Genomic DNA, 23,976 nt, shown 5'->3' with positions numbered 1-23,976 from the left:
GGGAAGTTCGGATTATGGAGGATTTTAGTTTCAAGTCATTTGCAGAACGGAGGGCACGTGTAGGGTGGTAGACTGAGACAAGGGAGGAGATGTAGGGGGGTACTGAAGCATGGAGCGCTTTGTGGGTAAGCGTGATAAGTTTAAAACGAACTCTATATTGGATGGGCAACCAATGCAATGACTGGCACAGGGAAGAGGCATCGGTGTAGCGGTTGGCGAGGAATATGATCCTGGCTGCTGCGTTCAGGACGGATTGGAGAGGGGAGAGTTTAGTAAGAGGGAGACCGATTAGTAGAGCGTTGCAATAGTCAAGACGAGAATGAATAAGAGCGACAGTAAGAGTTTTTGCCGAGTCAAAGGTGAGAAAAGTCCTGATTCTTGAGATGTTTTTGAGGTGTAGATGACATGAACGAGCGAGTGATTTGATGTGAGGAGTGAAAGAAAGATCTGAATCAAAAATGACCCCAAGACAGCGGGCTTGTAGCTGGGGAGTAATGGTTGAGCCACAAACGGAGATGGCAATATCGGGCACAGGTAGATTAATGGAGGGAGGAAAGACGAGTAGTTCAGTTTTTGACAGATTCAGTTTTAGGTAGAGGGAGGACATAATGTTAGACACAGCAGAAAGACAATCACTGGTCTTTTGTAGTAATGCAGGGGTGATGTCCGGAGCAGAGGTGTATAATTGGGTGTCATCAGCATAGAGATGGTACTGAAAACCGAATCTACTGATTGTTTGTCCAATAGGAGCGGTGTATAAGGAGAAAAGAAGGGGGCCTAGGACTGATCCTTGAGGAACCCCGACAGTAAGAGGAAGTAGGGAGGAGGAGGAGCCGGCAAAAGACACAGAGAAGGAGCGGTCAGAGAGATAAGAGGAGAACCAGGAGAGAACCGTGTCTTTGAGGCCAATAGTGCGGAGCATAGTGAGGAGGAGCTGATGATCCACAGTGTCGAATGCTGCAGAGAGATCCAGGAGAATCAGCAGGGAGTAGTGACCATTAGATTTAGCTGTTAGTAGATCATTAGAGACTTTAGTGAGGGCAGTTTCAGTAGAATGTAAAGAGCGGAAACCAGATTGTAAAGGGTCAAGAAGAGAGTTGTCTGAGAGATAGCGAATTAGACGGGAGTGGACCAGGCGTTCCAGGAGTTTAGAGATAAAGGGAAGATTGGAAACAGGTCTGTAGTTGGCCGTGCAGTTCTGGTCGAGGGATGGTTTTTTAAGTAATGGTTGTATGCTGGCGTGTTTAAAAGAAGAGGGAAAGATACCAGATGAGAGGGAAAGGTTGAAAATTTTAGTTAGGTGAGAGGTGACAGCTGGAGCAAGGGACTGAAGGAGATGTGAGGGAATAGGGTCGCTGGTGCAGGTGGTAGGGCGAGAAGATGCAAGGAGCCTGATCACTTCATCTTCCGTGACTGGTTCGAAGTCAGAAAATGAGCAAGATACAATGTGGCGGGGGGGAGCATGCATAACATTTGGGGATTGGGAGAAAATTTCCTGTTGGATATGGTCAATTTTTTCTTTGAAATAGTTAGCCAGATCGTCAGCGCTGAGGTCGGTGGTCGGGGCCTGTGCTGTTTGATTGAGGAGAGAATGAAACGTGTCAAAGAGTCGTTTAGGATTATTGGAAAGTGAGATGATGAGGTTGTTAAAGTAGGTTTGTTTGGAGAGGTGAAGGGCAGAGTTATATGTTTTCAGCATAAATTTATAGTGGAGGAAATCTTCGGGCAGATTTGATTTTCTCCACAGTCGTTCAGCGCACCTGGAGTACCTCTGGAGAAGACGTGTTTGAGGCGTGTGCCAGGGTTGTCGCCGTCTATGCCGAATTGTTCTTTGTGTAGGAGGTGCGGCTTCATCCAGGGCGCATAGCATTATTTTGTTATAATGCTTCAATGCAGAGTCGGGACATGAGAGGGAGGAGATTGGGGCCAATGATGATTGCAACCTTTTTATAAATTTCTGGGTGTTAATGGCGCGTAAATTTCTATAAGTGTGGACGGTGGGAGTGTCTTGAGCAGAGTCACAGTTCTTGACAGAGAATGAAAGAAGATTATGGTCAGAGAGTGGAAGGGGAGAGTTAGTAAAGTCATGTACTGAGCAAAGCCGGGAGAAGATCAGGTCCAATGTGTTCCCGTCCTCATGTGTAGGAGAATTAGCAAGCTGTGAAAGGCCGAAGGAGGAGGTTAATGATAAAAGATGCGTGGCAGATGGGGAAAGAGGATCGCCAATTGGGATGTTAAAGTCTCCCATGATTATCGTGGGAATGTCGCAGGATAGAAAATTTGTAAGCCAGGCAGCAAAGTGATCCAGGAATTGACGGGGGGGACCTGGGGGGCGATAGACAACCGCCACTCGCAGGGAGAAGGGCCGGTAGAGTCTGACTGTGTGGGCCTCAAAGGACGGGAAGATAAGGGAGGGTACAGGGGGGATAACCTGAAAAGTACATTTTGTTGAAAGAAGCAGACCAACACCTCCACCTGATCTGTTGTCAGGTCGCGGGGTATGAGAGAAATGTAGGCCACCATAGGAGAGAGCTGCAGCGGCGGTGGTGTCCGACTGCTGGATCCAGGTTTCAGTGAGAGCCAGAAGGTTGAGGGAATTAGAGAGGAAAAAGTCATGGATGTAAGAGAGTTTATTACAAGCTGAGCGCGCATTCCAAAGGGCACAGTTGAATGAGACAGAAGATATGCAGGGAATATTAATGAGATTAGCAGGGTTTCTGAATGTAACAGGGAAAGAGTTAGTGTTATTATTACTGGAGGGTCCTGGGTTGGGAGAAATATCACCTGCGACTAATAGAAGGAAGATACAGAGAGTGAGCAGATGATTGAGTGATTTGTGAGAGCGTTTCCTGCGTTGTATGGTGGGAATGAATGGATCTGCGTGGTATAACATTGTGAAGAGAGCATGACAACTGTACATAGGAGAAGAGAGGAGTGAGGGATTAATATGGATGAAGTGTGCCGCATTTGTGGGAGAACGGTGAATGTGGATGATTGTAGCAACCAGAAAATAAATGGCACAGATACAAATGGTGAATACTGTTTGCCAAAAAGATGATCTGTAAGCAAGTTTGTTGGTTTGTCTTGCATGTCTTACCTGTCTCCTGCCCTGTCCAACTGCCATTTTCTAACTGCCAGGGCACTTTGCTAAATTATGGCACTTCGATAAAGTATGCATAAATGCTATATGCATAAATGCCCCCGCATAAATGCTGCCCCTTAACGAAGTCTCAATATATAGGGACGTATCTGCTTAGATCTGCACAGATTTAACTCATTAACAATGGTGTGTGTGCAACAATATACTGAAAGGTCAATTATATTGTGCAGCTTATCTCACCACCTGTAGTTATTTAGGTGAAAGCTCCAAAATGCTTGCCTAATATGTCTGTTTATCCAAAAGGAAGTATAGAGGGAGAGCTAGATAGATAGCATTGCATTACATTACATGGCAATGCAATGCACAGTTGCTGAAGTTGAACCAAAATGAGCTTGTCATCTGGCTTCTGCAACTTTTAACATGAAAAATCCAATGAGGAGAAGAAAAGCAAAGCCAAAGAGTCCATCCCAAAATCCGACAAACAAGCCAAATGAACAAAAAGCATTGAATTCAATTCTTTCTGATTTTAGAAACTGCATTAAAGAAGGGGTGCACCGGTCCTGGAGATACTGCAATACCAGGTCAATGCGTGGAGTGGACAGAGCAAGCTCTTTTTCCATCTCCCTGTTCTAAAAATCCATTTAATATATGGTCCCCAGATAGGGGACGTATCAGATATTAAACTGATAAGAACAGATACTACACTTGATCTTAGCCAAAAGGCCGAGAAGCGATAACCAGAATTGGTTTCCAACTACGGTGCCACCCAAGGATTCTGAAAAGTCCATTTGTGGAGATGGCCACCTGGACTCCCGTTAAGAAGACATGCTGTCAACCTCTAGATCCCTCACATGCCTGCACTTTTCGGCTTGCTGCTGCTGCAATCCACGCGTTTTAGATCTGCATAACTCCACCTCTTTTAGCACAGTACCCTCAACCCCCGGCTGTTCCCACCCGCCTCAACACCGTTGGAAGGGAGGAGAACCAATTAAGGCGGGGGGGGGGTGGAACGAGCAGCTGTCTACCCTTAGCAGGAGGGTTGCTGATTAATTACCTCTCCTGCTGCTGCTGCTGCTGGCTGTCCAGCAGCAGACTGAAGGTGGCTGCTGCTGTGCGCAGGTATATAAAGGCTCAGAGCCTATTATGACACGCGCAGCCAGCGTTCCATTGCCACATTCCGTCTACTGCAGGCGGGATACCTGGATGGCTGAATGTCACTGAGAAGCTCACAGAGACCGCCATAAGCAACAGTTTAAAAGAATGCCACAGACTAATCAACCAAACTTTTTGGGTTGGTTTCTCTTTTATAGTCTGCAGGCATTAAATGAAAGAAGTCAGTGTTCCAGCAGAGGGAGACAACGTTTCAGAAAAGGCATTGTAGCAAACCAAAAAAGAAATTTTAAGCGCAGCAGAGTAACCAGCTCACATACCTGTTAGCTCAGGTGAGTTTAAAAGGCTGCTGTTGATAACAAGGGCATTTGCTAAATAGATGGTGTGTGTGCAACAATATACTGAAAGGTCAATTATATTGTGCAGCTTATCTCACCACCTGTAGTTATTTAGGTGAAAGCTCCAAAATGCTTGCCTAATATGTCTGTTTATCCAAAAGGAAGTATAGAGGGAGAGCTAGATAGATAGCATTGCATTACATTACATGGCAATGCAATGCACAGTTGCTGAAGTTGAACCAAAATGAGCTTGTCATCTGACTTCTGCAACTTTTAACATTAAAAATCCAATGAGGAGAAGAAAAGCAAAGCCAAAGAGTCCATCCCAAAATCCGACAAACAAGCCAAATGAACAAAAAGCATTGAATTCAATTCTTTCTGATTTTAGAAACTGCATTAAAGAAGGGGTGCACCGGTCCTGGAGATACTGCAATACCAGGTCAATGCGTGGAGTGGACAGAGCAAGCTCTTTTTCCATCTCCCTGTTCTAAAAATCCATTTAATATATGGTCCCCAGATAGGGGACGTATCAGATATTAAACTGATAAGAACAGATACTACACTTGATCTTAGCCAAAAGGCCGAGAAGCGATAACCAGAATTGGTTTCCGACTACGGTGCCACCCAAGGATTCTGAAAAGTCCATTTGTGGAGATGGCCACCTGGACTCCCGTTAAGAAGACATGCTGTCAACCTCTAGATCCCTCACATGCCTGCACTTTTCGGCTTGCTGCTGCTGCAATCCACGCGTTTTAGATCTGCATAACTCCACCTCTTTTAGCACAGTACCCTCAACCCCCGGCTGTTCCCACCCGCCTCAACACCGTTGGAAGGGAGGAGAACCAATTAAGGCGGGGGGGGGGGTGGAACGAGCAGCTGTCTACCCTTAGCAGGAGGGTTGCTGATTAATTACCTCTCCTGCTGCTGCTGCTGGCTGTCCAGCAGCAGACTGAAGGTGGCTGCTGCTGTGCGCAGGTATATAAAGGCTCAGAGCCTATTATGACACGCGCAGCCAGCGTTCCATTGCCACATTCCGTCTACTGCAGGCGGGATACCTGGATGGCTGAATGTCACTGAGAAGCTCACAGAGACCGCCATAAGCAACAGTTTAAAAGAATGCCACAGACTAATCAACCAAACTTTTTGGGTTGGTTTCTCTTTTATAGTCTGCAGGCATTAAATGAAAGAAGTCAGTGTTCCAGCAGAGGGAGACAACGTTTCAGAAAAGGCATTGTAGCAAACCAAAAAAGAAATTTTAAGCGCAGCAGAGTAACCAGCTCACATACCTGTTAGCTCAGGTGAGTTTAAAAGGCTGCTGTTGATAACAAGGGCATTTGCTAAATAGATGGTGTGTGTGCAACAATATACTGAAAGGTCAATTATATTGTGCAGCTTATCTCACCACCTGTAGTTATTTAGGTGAAAGCTCCAAAATGCTTGCCTAATATGTCTGTTTATCCAAAAGGAAGTATAGAGGGAGAGCTAGATAGATAGCATTGCATTACATTACATGGCAATGCAATGCACAGTTGCTGAAGTTGAACCAAAATGAGCTTGTCATCTGGCTTCTGCAACTTTTAACATGAAAAATCCAATGAGGAGAAGAAAAGCAAAGCCAAAGAGTCCATCCCAAAATCCGACAAACAAGCCAAATGAACAAAAAGCATTGAATTCAATTCTTTCTGATTTTAGAAACTGCATTAAAGAAGGGGTGCACCGGTCCTGGAGATACTGCAATACCAGGTCAATGCGTGGAGTGGACAGAGCAAGCTCTTTTTCCATCTCCCTTTTCTAAAAATCCATTTAATATATGGTCCCCAGATAGGGGACGTATCAGATATTAAACTGATAAGAACAGATACTACACTTGATCTTAGCCAAAAGGCCGAGAAGCGATAACCAGAATTGGTTTCCGACTACGGTGCCACCCAAGGATTCTGAAAAGTCCATTTGTGGAGATGGCCACCTGGACTCCCGTTAAGAAGACATGCTGTCAACCTCTAGATCCCTCACATGCCTGCACTTTTCGGCTTGCTGCTGCTGCAATCCACGCGTTTTAGATCTGCATAACTCCACCTCTTTTAGCACAGTACCCTCAACCCCCGGCTGTTCCCACCCGCCTCAACACCGTTGGAAGGGAGGAGAACCAATTAAGGCGGGGGGGGGGGGGGTGGAACGAGCAGCTGTCTACCCTTAGCAGGAGGGTTGCTGATTAATTACCTCTCCTGCTGCTGCTGGCTGTCCAGCAGCAGACTGAAGGTGGCTGCTGCTGTGCGCAGGTATATAAAGGCTCAGAGCCTATTATGACACGCGCAGCCAGCGTTCCATTGCCACATTCCGTCTACTGCAGGCGGGATACCTGGATGGCTGAATGTCACTGAGAAGCTCACAGAGACCGCCATAAGCAACAGTTTAAAAGAATGCCACAGACTAATCAACCAAACTTTTTGGGTTGGTTTCTCTTTTATAGTCTGCAGGCATTAAATGAAAGAAGTCAGTGTTCCAGCAGAGGGAGACAACGTTTCAGAAAAGGCATTGTAGCAAACCAAAAAAGAAATTTTAAGTGCAGCAGAGTAACCAGCTCACATACCTGTTAGCTCAGGTGAGTTTAAAAGGCTGCTGTTGATAACAAGGGCATTTGCTAAATAGATGGTGTGTGTGCAACAATATACTGAAAGGTCAATTATATTGTGCAGCTTATCTCACCACCTGTAGTTATTTAGGTGAAAGCTCCAAAATGCTTGCCTAATATGTCTGTTTATCCAAAAGGAAGTATAGAGGGAGAGCTAGATAGATAGCATTGCATTACATTACATGGCAATGCAATGCACAGTTGCTGAAGTTGAACCAAAATGAGCTTGTCATCTGGCTTCTGCAACTTTTAACATGAAAAATCCAATGAGGAGAAGAAAAGCAAAGCCAAAGAGTCCATCCCAAAATCCGACAAACAAGCCAAATGAACAAAAAGCATTGAATTCAATTCTTTCTGATTTTAGAAACTGCATTAAAGAAGGGGTGCACCGGTCCTGGAGATACTGCAATACCAGGTCAATGTGTGGAGTGGACAGAGCAAGCTCTTTTTCCATCTCCCTGTTCTAAAAATCCATTTAATATATGGTCCCCAGATAGGGGACGTATCAGATATTAAACTGATAAGAACAGATACTACACTTGATCTTAGCCAAAAGGCCGAGAAGCGATAACCAGAATTGGTTTCCGACTACGGTGCCACCCAAGGATTCTGAAAAGTCTATTTGTGGAGATGGCCACCTGGACTCCCGTTAAGAAGACATGCTGTCAACCTCTAGATCCCTCACATGCCTGCACTTTTCGGCTTGCTGCTGCTGCAATCCACGCGTTTTAGATCTGCATAACTCCACCTCTTTTAGCACAGTACCCTCAACCCCCGGCTGTTCCCACCCGCCTCAACACCGTTGGAAGGGAGGAGAACCAATTAAGGCGGGGGGGGGGGTGGAACGAGCAGCTGTCTACCCTTAGCAGGAGGGTTGTTGATTAATTACCTCTCCTGCTGCTGCTGCTGCTGCTGGCTGTCCAGCAGCAGACTGAAGGTTGCTGCTGCTGTGCGCAGGTATATAAAGGCTCAGAGCCTATTATGACACGCGCAGCCAGCGTTCCATTGCCACATTCCGTCTACTGCAGGCGGGATACCTGGATGGCTGAATGTCACTGAGAAGCTCACAGAGACCGCCATAAGCAACAGTTTAAAAGAATGCCACAGACTAATCAACCAAACTTTTTGGGTTGGTTTCTCTTTTATAGTCTGCAGGCATTAAATGAAAGAAGTCAGTGTTCCAGCAGAGGGAGACAACGTTTCAGAAAAGGCATTGTAGCAAACCAAAAAAGAAATTTTAAGCGCAGCAGAGTAACCAGCTCACATACCTGTTAGCTCAGGTGAGTTTAAAAGGCTGCTGTTGATAACAAGGGCATTTGCTAAATAGATGGTGTGTGTGCAACAATATACTGAAAGGTCAATTATATTGTGCAGCTTATCTCACCACCTGTAGTTATTTAGGTGAAAGCTCCAAAATGCTTGCCTAATATGTCTGTTTATCCAAAAGGAAGTATAGAGGGAGAGCTAGATAGATAGCATTGCATTACATTACATGGCAATGCAATGCACAGTTGCTGAAGTTGAACCAAAATGAGCTTGTCATCTGGCTTCTGCAACTTTTAACATGAAAAATCCAATGAGGAGAAGAAAAGCAAAGCCAAAGAGTCCATCCCAAAATCCGACAAACAAGCCAAATGAACAAAAAGCATTGAATTCAATTCTTTCTGATTTTAGAAACTGCATTAAAGAAGGGGTGCACCGGTCCTGGAGATACTGCAATACCAGGTCAATGCGTGGAGTGGACAGAGCAAGCTCTTTTTCCATCTCCCTGTTCTAAAAATCAATTTAATATATGGTCCCCAGATAGGGGACGTATCAGATATTAAACTGATAAGAACAGATACTACACTTGATCTTAGCCAAAAGGCCGAGAAGCGATAACCAGAATTGGTTTCCGACTACGGTGCCACCCAAGGATTCTGAAAAGTCCATTTGTGGAGATGGCCACCTGGACTCCCGTTAAGAAGACATGCTGTCAACCTCTAGATCCCTCACATGCCTGCACTTTTCGGCTTGCTGCTGCTGCAATCCACGCGTTTTAGATCTGCATAACTCCACCTCTTTTAGCACAGTACCCTCAACCCCCGGCTGTTCCCACCCGCCTCAACACCGTTGGAAGGGAGGAGAACCAATTAAGGCGGGGGGGGGGTGGAACGAGCAGCTGTCTACCCTTAGCAGGAGGGTTGCTGATTAATTACCTCTCCTGCTGCTGCTGCTGCTGGCTGTCCAGCAGCAGACTGAAGGTGGCTGCTGCTGTGCGCAGGTATATAAAGGCTCAGAGCCTATTATGACACGCGCAGCCAGCGTTCCATTGCCACATTCCGTCTACTGCAGGCGGGATACCTGGATGGCTGAATGTCACTGAGAAGCTCACAGAGACCGCCATAAGCAACAGTTTAAAAGAATGCCACAGACTAATCAACCAAACTTTTTGGGTTGGTTTCTCTTTTATAGTCTGCAGGCATTAAATGAAAGAAGTCAGTGTTCCAGCAGAGGGAGACAACGTTTCAGAAAAGGCATTGTAGCAAACCAAAAAAGAAATTTTAAGCGCAGCAGAGTAACCAGCTCACATACCTGTTAGCTCAGGTGAGTTTAAAAGGCTGCTGTTGATAACAAGGGCATTTGCTAAATAGATGGTGTGTGTGCAGCAATATACTGAAAGGTCAATTATATTGTGCAGCTTATCTCACCACCTGTAGTTATTTAGGTGAAAGCTCCAAAATGCTTGCCTAATATGTCTGTTATCCAAAAGGAAGTATAGAGGGAGAGCTAGATAGATAGCATTGCATTACATTACATGGCAATGCAATGCACAGTTGCTGAAGTTGAACCAAAATGAGCTTGTCATCTGGCTTCTGCAACTTTTAACATGAAAAATCCAATGAGGAGAAGAAAAGCAAAGCCAAAGAGTCCATCCCAAAATCCGACAAACAAGCCAAATGAACAAAAAGCATTGAATTCAATTCTTTCTGATTTTAGAAACTGCATTAAAGAAGGGGTGCACCGGTCCTGGAGATACTGCAATACCAGGTCAATGCGTGGAGTGGACAGAGCAAGCTCTTTTTCCATCTCCCTGTTCTAAAAATCCATTTAATATATGGTCCCCAGATAGGGGACGTATCAGATATTAAACTGATAAGAACAGATACTACACTTGATCTTAGCCAAAAGGCCGAGAAGCGATAACCAGAATTGGTTTCCGACTACGGTGCCACCCAAGGATTCTGAAAAGTCCATTTGTGGAGATGGCCACCTGGACTCCCGTTAAGAAGACATGCTGTCAACCTCTAGATCCCTCACATGCCTGCACTTTTCGGCTTGCTGCTGCTGCAATCCACGCGTTTTAGATCTGCATAACTCCACCTCTTTTAGCACAGTACCCTCAACCCCCGGCTGTTCCCACCCGCCTCAACACCGTTGGAAGGGAGGAGAACCAATTAAGGCGGGGGGGGGGTGGAACGAGCAGCTGTCTACCCTTAGCAGGAGGGTTGCTGATTAATTACCTCTCCTGCTGCTGCTGCTGGCTGTCCAGCAGCAGACTGAAGGTGGCTGCTGCTGTGCGCAGGTATATAAAGGCTCAGAGCCTATTATGACACGCGCAGCCAGCGTTCCATTACCACATTCCGTCTACTGCAGGCGGGATACCTGGATGGCTGAATGTCACTGAGAAGCTCACAGAGACCGCCATAAGCAACAGTTTAAAAGAATGCCACAGACTAATCAACCAAACTTTTTGGGTTGGTTTCTCTTTTATAGTCTGCAGGCATTAAATGAAAGAAGTCAGTGTTCCAGCAGAGGGAGACAACGTTTCAGAAAAGGCATTGTAGCAAACCAAAAAAGAAATTTTAAGCGCAGCAGAGTAACCAGCTCACATACCTGTTAGCTCAGGTGAGTTTAAAAGGCTGCTGTTGATAACAAGGGCATTTGCTAAATAGATGGTGTGTGTGCAACAATATACTGAAAGGTCAATTATATTGTGCAGCTTATCTCACCACCTGTAGTTATTTAGGTGAAAGCTCCAAAATGCTTGCCTAATATGTCTGTTTATCCAAAAGGAAGTATAGAGGGAGAGCTAGATAGATAGCATTGCATTACATTACATGGCAATGCAATGCACAGTTGCTGAAGTTGAACCAAAATGAGCTTGTCATCTGGCTTCTGCAACTTTTAACATGAAAAATCCAATGAGGAGAAGAAAAGCAAAGCCAAAGAGTCCATCCCAAAATCCGACAAACAAGCCAAATGAACAAAAAGCATTGAATTCAATTCTTTCTGATTTTAGAAACTGCATTAAAGAAGGGGTGCACCGGTCCTGGAGATACTGCAATACCAGGTCAATGCGTGGAGTGGACAGAGCAAGCTCTTTTTCCATCTCCCTGTTCTAAAAATCCATTTAATATATAGTCCCCAGATAGGGGACGTATCAGATATTAAACTGATAAGAACAGATACTACACTTGATCTTAGCCAAAAGGCCGAGAAGCGATAACCAGAATTGGTTTCCGACTACGGTGCCACCCAAGGATTCTGAAAAGTCCATTTGTGGAGATGGCCACCTGGACTCCCGTTAAGAAGACATGCTGTCAACCTCTAGATCCCTCACATGCCTGCACTTTTCGGCTTGCTGCTGCTGCAATCCACGCGTTTTAGATCTGCATAACTCCACCTCTTTTAGCACAGTACCCTCAACCCCCGGCTGTTCCCACCCGCCTCAACACCGTTGGAAGGGAGGAGAACCAATTAAGGCGGGGGGGGGGTGGAACGAGCAGCTGTCTACCCTTAGCAGGAGGGTTGCTGATTAATTACCTCTCCTGCTGCTGCTGCTGCTGGCTGTCCAGCAGCAGACTGAAGGTGGCTGCTGCTGTGCGCAGGTATATAAAGGCTCAGAGCCTATTATGACACGCGCAGCCAGCGTTCCATTGCCACATTCCGTCTACTGCAGGCGGGATACCTGGATGGCTGAATGTCACTGAGAAGCTCACAGAGACCGCCATAAGCAACAGTTTAAAAGAATGCCACAGACTAATCAACCAAACTTTTTGGGTTGGTTTCTCTTTTATAGTCTGCAGGCATTAAATGAAAGAAGTTAGTGTTCCAGCAGAGGGAGACAACGTTTCAGAAAAGGCATTGTAGCAAACCAAAAAAGAAATTTTAAGCGCAGCAGAGTAACCAGCTCACATACCTGTTAGCTCAGGTGAGTTTAAAAGGCTGCTGTTGATAACAAGGGCATTTGCTAAATAGATGGTGTGTGTGCAACAATATACTGAAAGGTCAATTATATTGTGCAGCTTATCTCACCACCTGTAGTTATTTAGGTGAAAGCTCCAAAATGCTTGCCTAATATGTCTGTTATCCAAAAGGAAGTATAGAGGGAGAGCTAGATAGATAGCATTGCATTACATTACATGGCAATGCAATGCACAGTTGCTGAAGTTGAACCAAAATGAGCTTGTCATCTGGCTTCTGCAACTTTTAACATGAAAAATCCAATGAGGAGAAGAAAAGCAAAGCCAAAGAGTCCATCCCAAAATCCGACAAACAAGCCAAATGAACAAAAAGCATTGAATTCAATTCTTTCTGATTTTAGAAACTGCATTAAAGAAGGGGTGCACCGGTCCTGGAGATACTGCAATACCAGGTCAATGCGTGGAGTGGACAGAGCAAGCTCTTTTTCCATCTCCCTGTTCTAAAAATCCATTTAATATATGGTCCCCAGATAGGGGACGTATCAGATATTAAACTGATAAGAACAGATACTACACTTGATCTTAGCCAAAAGGCCGAGAAGCGATAACCAGAATTGGTTTCCGACTACGGTGCCACCCAAGGATTCTGAAAAGTCCATTTGTGGAGATGGCCACCTGGACTTCCGTTAAGAAGACATGCTGTCAACCTCTAGATCCCTCACATGCCTGCACTTTTCGGCTTGCTGCTGCTGCAATCCACGCGTTTTAGATCTGCATAACTCCACCTCTTTTAGCACAGTACCCTCAACCCCCGGCTGTTCCCACCCGCCTCAACACCGTTGGAAGGGAGGAGAACCAATTAAGGCGGGGGGGGGTGGAACGAGCAGCTGTCTACCCTTAGCAGGAGGGTTGCTGATTAATTACCTCTCCTGCTGCTGCTGCTGCTGGCTGTCCAGCAGCAGACTGAAGGTGGCTGCTGCTGTGCGCAGGTATATAAAGGCTCAGAGCCTATTATGACACGCGCAGCCAGCGTTCCATTGCCACATTCCGTCTACTGCAGGCGGGATACCTGGATGGCTGAATGTCACTGAGAAGCTCACAGAGACCGCCATAAGCAACAGTTTAAAAGAATGCCACAGACTAATCAACCAAACTTTTTGGGTTGGTTTCTCTTTTATAGTCTGCAGGCATTAAATGAAAGAAGTCAGTGTTCCAGCAGAGGGAGACAACGTTTCAGAAAAGGCATTGTAGCAAACCAAAAAAGAAATTTTAAGCGCAGCAGAGTAACCAGCTCACATACCTGTTAGCTCAGGTGAGTTTAAAAGGCTGCTGTTGATAACAAGGGCATTTGCTAAATAGATGGTGTGTGTGCAACAATATACTGAAAGGTCAATTATATTGTGCAGCTTATCTCACCACCTGTAGTTATTTAGGTGAAAGCTCCAAAATGCTTGCCTAATATGTCTGTTTATCCAAAAGGAAGTATAGAGGGAGAGCTAGATAGATAGCATTGCATTACATTACATGGCAATGCAATGCACAGTTGCTGAAGTTGAACCAAAATGAGCTTGTCATCTGGCTTCTGCAACTTTTAACATGAAAAATCCAATGAGGAGAAGAAAAGCAAAGCCAAAGAGTCCATCCCAAAATCCGACAAACAAGCCAAATGAACAAAAAGCATTGAATTCAATTCTTTCTGATTTTAGAAACTGCATTAAAGAAGGGGTGCACCGGTCCTGGAGATACTGCAATACCAGATCAATGCGTGGAGTGGACAGAGCAAGCTCTTTTTCCATCTCCCTGTTCTAAAAATCCATTTAATATATGGTCCCCAGATAGGGGACGTATCAGATATTAAACTGATAAGAACAGATACTACACTTGATCTTAGCCAAAAGGCCGAGAAGCGATAACCAGAATTGGTTTCCGACTACGGTGCCACCCAAGGATTCTGAAAAGTCCATTTGTGGAGATGGCCACCTGGACTCCCGTTAAGAAGACATGTTGTCAACCTCTAGATCCCTCACATGCCTGCACTTTTCGGCTTGCTGCTGCTGCAATCCACGCGTTTTAGATCTGCATAACTCCACCTCTTTTAGCACAGTACCCTCAACCCCCGGCTGTTCCCACCCGCCTCAACACCGTTGGAAGGGAGGAGAACCAATTAAGGCGGGGGGGGGGTGGAACGAGCAGCTGTCTACCCTTAGCAGGAGGGTTGCTGATTAATTACCTCTCCTGCTGCTGCTGCTGGCTGTCCAGCAGCAGACTGAAGGTGGCTGCTGCTGTGCGCAGGTATATAAAGGCTTAGAGCCTATTATGACACGCGCAGCCAGCGTTCCATTGCCACATTCCGTCTACTGCAAGCGGGATACCTGGATGGCTGAATGTCACTGAGAAGCTCACAGAGACCGCCATAAGCAACAGTTTAAAAGAATGCCACAGACTAATCAACCAAACTTTTTGGGTTGGTTTCTCTTTTATAGTCTGCAGGCATTAAATGAAAGAAGTCAGTGTTCCAGCAGAGGGAGACAACGTTTCAGAAAAGGCATTGTAGCAAACCAAAAAAGAAATTTTAAGCGCAGCAGAGTAACCAGCTCACATACCTGTTAGCTCAGGTGAGTTTAAAAGGCTGCTGTTGATAACAAGGGCATTTGCTAAATAGATGGTGTGTGTGCAACAATATACTGAAAGGTCAATTATATTGTGCAGCTTATCTCACCACCTGTAGTTATTTAGGTGAAAGCTCCAAAATGCTTGCCTAATATGTCTGTTTATCCAAAAGGAAGTATAGAGGGAGAGCTAGATAGATAGCATTGCATTACATTACATGGCAATGCAATGCACAGTTGCTGAAGTTGAACCAAAATGAGCTTGTCATCTGGCTTCTGCAACTTTTAACATGAAAAATCCAATGAGGAGAAGAAAAGCAAAGCCAAAGAGTCCATCCCAAAATCCGACAAACAAGCCAAATGAACAAAAAGCATTGAATTCAATTCTTTCTGATTTTAGAAACTGCATTAAAGAAGGGGTGCACCGGTCCTGGAGATACTGCAATACCAGGTCAATGCGTGGAGTGGACAGAGCAAGCTCTTTTTCCATCTCCCTGTTCTAAAAATCCATTTAATATATGGTCCCCAGATAGGGGACGTATCAGATATTAAACTGATAAGAACAGATACTACACTTGATCTTAGCCAAAAGGCCGAGAAGCGATAACCAGAATTGGTTTCCGACTACGGTGCCACACAAGGATTCTGAAAAGTCCATTTGTGGAGATGGCCACCTGGACTCCCGTTAAGAAGACATGCTGTCAACCTCTAGATCCCTCACATGCCTGCACTTTTCGGCTTGCTGCTGCTGCAATCCACGCGTTTTAGATCTGCATAACTCCACCTCTTTTAGCACAGTACCCTCAACCCCCGGCTGTTCCCACCCGCCTCAACACCGTTGGAAGGGAGGAGAACCAATTAAGGCGGGGGGGGGGTGGAACGAGCAGCTGTCTACCATTAGCAGGAGGGTTGCTGATTAATTACCTCTCCTGCTGCTGCTGCTGCTGGCTGTCCAGCAGCAGACTGAAGGTGGCTGCTGCTGTGCGCAGGTATATAAAGGCTCAGAGCCTATTATGACACGCGCAGCCAGCGTTCCATTGCCACATTCCGTCTACTGCAGGCGGGATACCTGGATGGCTGAATGTCACTGAGAAGCTCACAGAGACCGCCATAAGCAACAGTTTAAAAGAATGCCACAGACTAATCAACCAAACTTTTTGGGTTGGTTTCTCTTTTATAGTCTGCAGGCATTAAATGAAAGAAGTCAGTGTTCCAGCAGAGGGAGACAACGTTTCAGAAAAGGCATTGTAGCAAACCAAAAAAGAAATTTTAAGCGCAGCAAAGTAACCAGCTCACATACCTGTTAGCTCAGGTGAGTTTAAAAGGCTGCTGTTGATAACAAGGGCATTTGCTAAATAGATGGTGTGTGTGCAACAATATACTGAAAGGTCAATTATATTGTGCAGCTTATCTCACCACCTGTAGTTATTTAGGTGAAAGCTCCAAAATGCTTGCCTAATATGTCTGTTTATCCAAAAGGAAGTATAGAGGGAGAGCTAGATAGATAGCATTGCATTACATTACATGGCAATGCAATGCACAGTTGCTGAAGTTGAACCAAAATGAGCTTGTCATCTGGCTTCTGCAACTTTTAACATGAAAAATCCAATGAGGAGAAGAAAAGCAAAGCCAAAGAGTCCATCCCAAAATCCGACAAACAAGCCAAATGAACAAAAAGCATTGAATTCAATTCTTTCTGATTTTAGAAACTGCATTAAAGAAGGGGTGCACCGGTCCTGGAGATACTGCAATACCAGGTCAATGCGTGGAGTGGACAGAGCAAGCTCTTTTTCCATCTCCCTGTTCTAAAAATCCATTTAATATATGGTCCCCAGATAGGGGACGTATCAGATATTAAACTGATAAGAACAGATTTTTTTTTTTTTTTTTTTAAACCATTCAGGTTAGTTTTATAGCAAATCAGTAGGATATACCAAAACTGTTGCAAAAAACTTCTCATCATCATGGCCATATTTATTAAGCATAAAGTAACCTAATATTACAGAAAGAAGAACATCTTATTAATATAAACCAAAAGATCACTGAAATTTTACAATATGCCTCCACTTTTTAAATTTCCATATTCCCTCGGCATCTGTTCCACCACCGCTACTACTATCCATCTTGTAAATCAAAAATAGCCTAGAAAGAATAATCCTAATACATTAATTTACTGTAATTGATTTCCTTTTAAATACACAAAGATTCCTCACATCCCACAAACTTTCTAACACACAAGCCATAATTAACCACAAAACTCTCTCCTTTACACGTCCACTTGCACCAATACCAAACATAACCACACGCCAATCCACAAAAGTCACTCCCGCCAAGCTCCTACACAACCCCCCTACACATTTCCACACGTCTTGCGCAAAATCACAATTCCACATCAGATGCATAACCGTCTCACAACCATTACATCCATCTCTTGGACAAACATCCGACCTAATCAAACCTCTCTTCTTTTGAACGTCTCTCACTGGAAGAATATTGTGAAACGCCATCCACACTACATCCTTCTGTTTGTTGGACATCCCATACATACCCAACTTTCTCCAAGCATCCGCAACCTCATTCCCTCTCAAACCAACAATATTAGACTCGACCTCATTTGCACACAATTTCCTATACACCCTCTTAGTCATTCTAAACTCATCCACCGGCACACTCAGCAAATCATACTTCTTGACAAACTTCTCAATCACCTCATACCACACCGGACACTTAAAAGACACAGGCACTCTCGCATCCCTCTTTCTCCAACCTAACCCATACAACATCCATCCTGCAGAATAACTTGCCATACATGCACCCTTATTACCTTTACCCAACAATACCACAATCGTCTTAATATAATGGAGCCCTAAAAAAACCTCAACATTAGGAAATCCCAAACCACCATGCTGGCAGGCCTTATAAAGGCTTTCCCTCTTCAGCTTCTCCATCTTGCTGCACCAGAAAAAAGAAAAAATCATTTTCTCAACTCTCTTCACTTTCCTAAAAGGGGATGGAAAAATTATGGCCACAAAAAGCAGAATGGGTAAGATCACTGCTTTGATAACTAGAACTTTGCCCCGCAAAGAAAGATCTCTCATTCTCCAAAAATTCAATTTTCGCTCAACACGCATACCACACTCGTCCCAACTCTCATTTCCTTTCAGATCATCATTGAAAAATACCCCTAAAATCTTAATTGCACTCTCCTTATACTTAACACCTTCCATACGAATACTGTCATCTCCAAAGCATTTGAAACTACACTTAGTCCAGTTAACTCTAAAACCTGATGCACCACAGAAAAAATCCAAAAGCAACCTCACCCTACTCATTGAAGCCATACTTTCACTCACCATCACAACATCATCCATGTAACCTAACACCTTCACATGCTTACCACCACTCCCAGGCACTAACAATCCTCTCATCATTTTCTCACGTCTCACTAAACACAGCAAAGGCTCAATCACACATACAAACAAGACAGGGGACATAGGGCACCCCTGTCTTACACCAGACCTAATCATCACTTTGTCAGACAACCATCCATTCACTAAAAACTCACTTGACACATAATCATATAAAGACTTAACTCCATTCAGAAAAACCCTAGGGAAACCCATCCTCTCCAATACTTTAAACAGAAACACATGCGAAACTCTATCAAAAGCCTTTTCGAAATCAATTGCTAACACCATACACTTCTGCTTTCTAGTCTTACAATCCCCAAGCATATCCCTTAACAATAACAAATTATCACTTATACTCCGACCAGGCACGGCACACACTTGGTCATCCTCCACAACCCTACCAATCACCTCACGCATACGATTTGCTAACAATTTACTGTAGACCTTATAATCAGCGTTAAGCAATGATATGGGTCTCCAGTTCTCCAAACGCTTTTTCTCACCCTTCTTAAACACAAGAACCACTATACCCTCTTTCATACTGTCACACAAAACACCATTCATCCACATATACCTACAAACCTCAGTCAAGTCCTTACCCAAAAACTCCCAAGCTTTCACATACAGCTCCACAGGCAACCCATCCTTCCCAGGCGTCTTATTCTTTTTAGCACTCATAACAACATTCCTCACCTCATCCAAAATAACATCCTCACACAAAGCATCACATTCATCCGAACCAAGTCTCTTCTCCATACCACTCAATACATGCGACACAAGTCCAGGATCAATCCATTTCTCATCGTACAACTTACTATAGAAGCCATTCACCTCATTCAACACATTCTTCCCAACCACACTAGATCCATCTTCACCTACCACTTCACTCAAATCCAACTTCCTTCCATTCATTTTTTTAAAAAAGTACCTGGTGCACTTTTCATTCTTTTCCAAATGCTCTAACTTGGTACGGTAAATAATCTCTTTACCTTTTTCATCCAGAAGACATTTTAACTCATTCTTAGCAACCTCAAGCTGATCAGACATATCCATTCCTTTCCTAACACACCCACGCAACCAATCAATCCGTCTACTTAAGTCATTAAATCTATTACGATATCTGGCAGCTTTTTTGTAGCCCCATTTTTTAAAGAAAGTTTTAAACTGAAATTTCACCCAATCCCACCATTCAAGCAAACTACCAAAATCACGCTTACGCCACCTCCAACTTGCATACCTTTTCTCCAACTCACTCATCACCTCCTCATCCTCCAACAACCTCGTATTCAATTTCCAAACCCCACCCCCAAACACCATGTCCCCATTCGCACTAAAAACTCCACGCAAACACTCATGATCAGAGAAAGGTACCTTATGTTGAACATAACTTGAACAAACCATATTTTTGGAAAATAACATCCTATCTATCCTCGATGAAATATTACCACGGTCAGCATAATATGTAGACGGTGGTGGAATGCCATACTCAAGTATTGCAGCGTCTAAGAAAGAAAAATCAGAAATAAGTTGAGATAACTTTTTTCCAGTAATGTCCACATTACCTTCTGTGACACAATTACAGTCACCAACAAAAACTGTAGGAATTTTTCCAGGGAGAAAAAAACTCAATTTCTCAAGAAGAGCAAGCCGCTCCTCTTTTTTAGTAGGACAATATAAATTAATCATTCTAACCTTCCACCCCCTATAACTCAAAAAAACAATAATGCAGTGACCCACCTCCACAACCGTGTAACTATCAATAGTAATATTCTTATTACCAACTAAAATCCCCACACCATCATTTTTGTTAAAACTGGACCCCGACCAAACATACTGACCATAAGGCCAGTCCTTATCCACTGGAGATTCAGTAATCCCACACTCTTGTAGACAATAGACATCTGCACTCAAACCCTTTAGATAATCCAGAACTGTTGTTCTTCGGGTAACAGATCTAATTTGCCTAACATTAAGGGACACAATGTCCCATCCAGAATGATGCGGCATAACTAAAGGGGATCACACATAACCTGAAAAAAAATAAAGAAAACATCAACTCAACCTTCATCAAGCAAAGCAAAGCTATTACCATCTGGCTGAATGCCAAATGTAACAATGTCAGGAGAAAATACATCTGACGGGTAAGCACGAGAGTCCACCGGGCTATCACACACGGCAGCAATGGATGAACACTCAGTCCTTGGCTTCTTCTTGACCACATCAGGATCCTCCTCATCAGAGAAACGGACAGCAGACAAGTCCCCTTGGGCACCGCCCCCGATCTCCTCTGAAGCAGTATTGCACCAAGATATGACAGGAGAATTGGACAAGTCCATTTCCCCCTCTCCACGGACACCAAACTGGGGAGGGAAAGGTGACATCACCTCTGGAATCACCATGTCAAAGCCTCCTGACGCAGGAGGCTGAAGCTGTGCATCTTCAAATATGTCGTCCATCTGAGTGCCATCCTCTTCCTCTTGGGGAGCAATTGCCTCCCCGACATCCGGAAGGGGACCTTGTGGAACCCTAGTAGAAGTCGAAGGAACAGCAGGCCCCTCCGCGACCACTTGAGCAAAAGACTTAGGAGTGGTTCTAGCTTGACACTGCCTAAGAACATGCCCCTCCTCACCACAAGCATCACACTTTACCTGGTTCTTGCAGTCTTTCGCCATATGACCAGACGTGTTACACTTCCTGCAGGTTGGCGGATACCTGCAGGACTCCTGGACATGACCATACTTGTTACATCTTCTGCAGAAAAAAGGAGCATCAGGAAAGTACAAGAAACCAGTGTCTCTCCCAATAGAGAAACTCATAGGAGGATAATGTATGCCCCCTGGCCCCTCGGGGTCTGTAGCAAAACGAACAAAGTACTTGTATTTGCCAGTCCACAAGCCTTCTTCATTCGAGATCTTGTGGGAAAAATGCACATAAGTACAATGCCTCCTCAAGAATACAGTAATGTCCTCCTGGGGGATAAAGGGATTGTGCATAAACACAACCACAGGAACATCCCCCTTTGAATAGAGGACAGTAAAAGTGAGTCCATCTAGGAGGGAGTTCTCAGTATGGCCTTTCAAGGTTCTATAAAGATTTTGGCAAGCAGCCATAGTAGAAAGAACCAGCACATACCTTCCATGACTTCTAAATTCCTGCAGGCAAAGAATGTCCGACTTCTTAATCTTCAATTCTTCATAGAAGATGGCATTCACCAGGTAGGACATGGAAAAATGTCCCTTCTTCTCCTCGGAAATCTCAATACGAAATCCATTCTTGACCCGGGGGTCCCCGGTCCCAGCAAATTTCAGCTTGACTCCCATAGTCAGCCACGGAAATCGCCTTCCCGTTTCCTCCTCACTCTCCCCCTATAGCAGCATCCAGCTTAAGCTACCGGAGTGGCGATGCTGGAAGGCCGAGGGCTAGCACTCAAGGAACCTGATGTCCAGACACTTGATCTGAGCCAAAAGGCCGAGAAGCGATAACCAGAATTGGTTTCCGACTACGGTGCCACCCAAGGATTCTGAAAAGTCCATTTGTGGAGATGGCCACCTGGACTCCCGTTAAGAAGACATGCTGTCAACCTCTAGATCCCTCACATGCCTGCACTTTTCGGCTTGCTGCTGCTGCAATCCACGCGTTTTAGATCTGCATAACTCCACCTCTTTTAGCACAGTACCCTCAACCCCCGGCTGTTCCCACCCGCCTCAACACCGTTGGAAGGGAGGAGAACCAATTAAGGCGGGGGGGGGGGGGGGTGGAACGAGCAGCTGTCTACCCTTAGCAGGAGGGTTGCTGATTAATTACCTCTCCTGCTGCTGCTGCTGCTGGCTGTCCAGCAGCAGACTGAAGGTGGCTGCTGCTGTGCGCAGGTATATAAAGGCTCAGAGCCTATTATGACACGCGCAGCCAGCGTTCCATTGCCACATTCCGTCTACTGCAGGCGGGATACCTGGATGGCTGAATGTCACTGAGAAGCTCACAGAGACCGCCATAAGCAACAGTTTAAAAGAATGCCACAGACTAATCAACCAAACTTTTTGGGTTGGTTTCTCTTTTATAGTCTGCAGGCATTAAATGAAAGAAGTCAGTGTTCCAGCAGAGGGAGACAACGTTTCAGAAAAGGCATTGTAGCAAACCAAAAAAGAAATTTTAAGCGCAGCAGAGTAACCAGCTCACATACCTGTTAGCTCAGGTGAGTTTAAAAGGCTGCTGTTGATAACAAGGGCATTTGCTAAATAGATGGTGTGTGTGCAACAATATACTGAAAGGTCAATTATATTGTGCAGCTTATCTCACCACCTGTAGTTATTTAGGTGAAAGCTCCAAAATGCTTGCCTAATATGTCTGTTTATCCAAAAGGAAGTATAGAGGGAGAGCTAGATAGATAGCATTGCATTACATTACATGGCAATGCAATGCACAGTTGCTGAAGTTGAACCAAAATGAGCTTGTCATCTGGCTTCTGCAACTTTTAACATGAAAAATCCAATGAGGAGAAGAAAAGCAAAGCCAAAGAGTCCATCCCAAAATCCGACAAACAAGCCAAATGAACAAAAAGCATTGAATTCAATTCTTTCTGATTTTAGAAACTGCATTAAAGAAGGGGTGCACCGGTCCTGGAGATACTGCAATACCAGGTCAATGCGTGGAGTGGACAGAGCAAGCTCTTTTTCCATCTCCCTGTTCTAAAAATCCATTTAATATATGGTCCCCAGATAGGGGACGTATCAGATATTAAACTGATAAGAACAGATACTACACTTGATCTTAGCCAAAAGGCCGAGAAGCGATAACCAGAATTGGTTTCCGACTACGGTGCCACCCAAGGATTCTGAAAAGTCCATTTGTGGAGATGGCCACCTGGACTCCCGTTAAGAAGACATGCTGTCAACCTCTAGATCCCTCACATGCCTGCACTTTTCGGCTTGCTGCTGCTGCAATCCACGCGTTTTAGATCTGCATAACTCCACCTCTTTTAGCACAGTACCCTCAACCCCCGGCTGTTCCCACCCGCCTCAACACCGTTGGAAGGGAGGAGAACCAATTAAGGCGGGGGGGGGGTGGAACGAGCAGCTGTCTACCCTTAGCAGGAGGGTTGCTGATTAATTACCTCTCCTGCTGCTGCTGCTGCTGGCTGTCCAGCAGCAGACTGAAGGTGGCTGCTGCTGTGCGCAGGTATATAAAGGCTCAGAGCCTATTATGACACGCGCAGCCAGCGTTCCATTGCCACATTCCGTCTACTGCAGGCGGGATACCTGGATGGCTGAATGTCACTGAGAAGCTCACAGAGACCGCCATAAGCAACAGTTTAAAAGAATGCCACAGACTAATCAACCAAACTTTTTGGGTTGGTTTCTCTTTTATAGTCTGCAGGCATTAAATGAAAGAAGTCAGTGTTCCAGCAGAGGGAGACAACGTTTCAGAAAAGGCATTGTAGCAAACCAAAAAAGAAATTTTAAGCGCAGCAGAGTAACCAGCTCACATACCTGTTAGCTCAGGTGAGTTTAAAAGGCTGCTGTTGATAACAAGGGCATTTGCTAAATAGATGGTGTGTGTGCAACAATATACTGAAAGGTCAATTATATTGTGCA

At 44.7% G+C, this 23,976-nt stretch overlaps 11 non-coding genes and 1 pseudogene across 11 annotated transcripts; all 12 read right to left on the bottom strand.

Annotated features, from left to right (window-relative positions):
* Positions 1-3,644: 3,644 nt before the first annotated feature.
* Positions 3,645-3,835, bottom strand: LOC141238849 (U2 spliceosomal RNA). The gene has a single exon (XR_012304297.1). It is a non-coding gene; the product is annotated as a U2 spliceosomal RNA (small nuclear RNA).
* Positions 3,836-4,950: 1,115 nt separating this feature from the next.
* LOC141238848 (U2 spliceosomal RNA) lies at positions 4,951-5,141 on the bottom strand. The gene has a single exon (XR_012304296.1). It is a non-coding gene; the product is annotated as a U2 spliceosomal RNA (small nuclear RNA).
* A 1,113-nt stretch (positions 5,142-6,254) lies between these two features.
* On the bottom strand, positions 6,255-6,445 carry LOC141238899 (U2 spliceosomal RNA). Its single transcript, XR_012304344.1, has one exon. It is a non-coding gene; the product is annotated as a U2 spliceosomal RNA (small nuclear RNA).
* A 1,113-nt stretch (positions 6,446-7,558) lies between these two features.
* LOC141238971 (U2 spliceosomal RNA) lies at positions 7,559-7,749 on the bottom strand. Its single transcript, XR_012304412.1, has one exon. It is a non-coding gene; the product is annotated as a U2 spliceosomal RNA (small nuclear RNA).
* Positions 7,750-8,868: 1,119 nt separating this feature from the next.
* LOC141238789 (U2 spliceosomal RNA) lies at positions 8,869-9,059 on the bottom strand. The gene has a single exon (XR_012304238.1). It is a non-coding gene; the product is annotated as a U2 spliceosomal RNA (small nuclear RNA).
* A 1,114-nt stretch (positions 9,060-10,173) lies between these two features.
* On the bottom strand, positions 10,174-10,364 carry LOC141238847 (U2 spliceosomal RNA). The gene has a single exon (XR_012304295.1). It is a non-coding gene; the product is annotated as a U2 spliceosomal RNA (small nuclear RNA).
* Positions 10,365-11,476: 1,112 nt separating this feature from the next.
* LOC141238904 (U2 spliceosomal RNA) lies at positions 11,477-11,667 on the bottom strand. Its single transcript, XR_012304349.1, has one exon. It is a non-coding gene; the product is annotated as a U2 spliceosomal RNA (small nuclear RNA).
* A 1,114-nt stretch (positions 11,668-12,781) lies between these two features.
* Positions 12,782-12,972, bottom strand: LOC141238846 (U2 spliceosomal RNA). The gene has a single exon (XR_012304294.1). It is a non-coding gene; the product is annotated as a U2 spliceosomal RNA (small nuclear RNA).
* A 1,114-nt stretch (positions 12,973-14,086) lies between these two features.
* On the bottom strand, positions 14,087-14,277 carry LOC141238950 (U2 spliceosomal RNA). Its single transcript, XR_012304392.1, has one exon. It is a non-coding gene; the product is annotated as a U2 spliceosomal RNA (small nuclear RNA).
* A 1,112-nt stretch (positions 14,278-15,389) lies between these two features.
* LOC141238845 (U2 spliceosomal RNA) lies at positions 15,390-15,580 on the bottom strand. The gene has a single exon (XR_012304293.1). It is a non-coding gene; the product is annotated as a U2 spliceosomal RNA (small nuclear RNA).
* Positions 15,581-16,695: 1,115 nt separating this feature from the next.
* LOC141239042 (U2 spliceosomal RNA) lies at positions 16,696-16,874 on the bottom strand (annotated as a pseudogene).
* Positions 16,875-22,985: 6,111 nt separating this feature from the next.
* LOC141238844 (U2 spliceosomal RNA) lies at positions 22,986-23,176 on the bottom strand. Its single transcript, XR_012304292.1, has one exon. It is a non-coding gene; the product is annotated as a U2 spliceosomal RNA (small nuclear RNA).
* Positions 23,177-23,976: the final 800 nt, after the last annotated feature.

Source organism: Phyllobates terribilis, unplaced genomic scaffold (genome assembly GCF_046119375.1).
Source record: "Phyllobates terribilis strain yellow unplaced genomic scaffold, ASM4611937v1 Scaffold_763__1_contigs__length_703860, whole genome shotgun sequence".
NCBI classification, from domain to species: domain Eukaryota; kingdom Metazoa; phylum Chordata; class Amphibia; order Anura; family Dendrobatidae; genus Phyllobates; species Phyllobates terribilis.
Note: the sequence above shows the minus strand (reverse complement) of the source record. Positions and strands in the feature narration are given on the sequence as shown.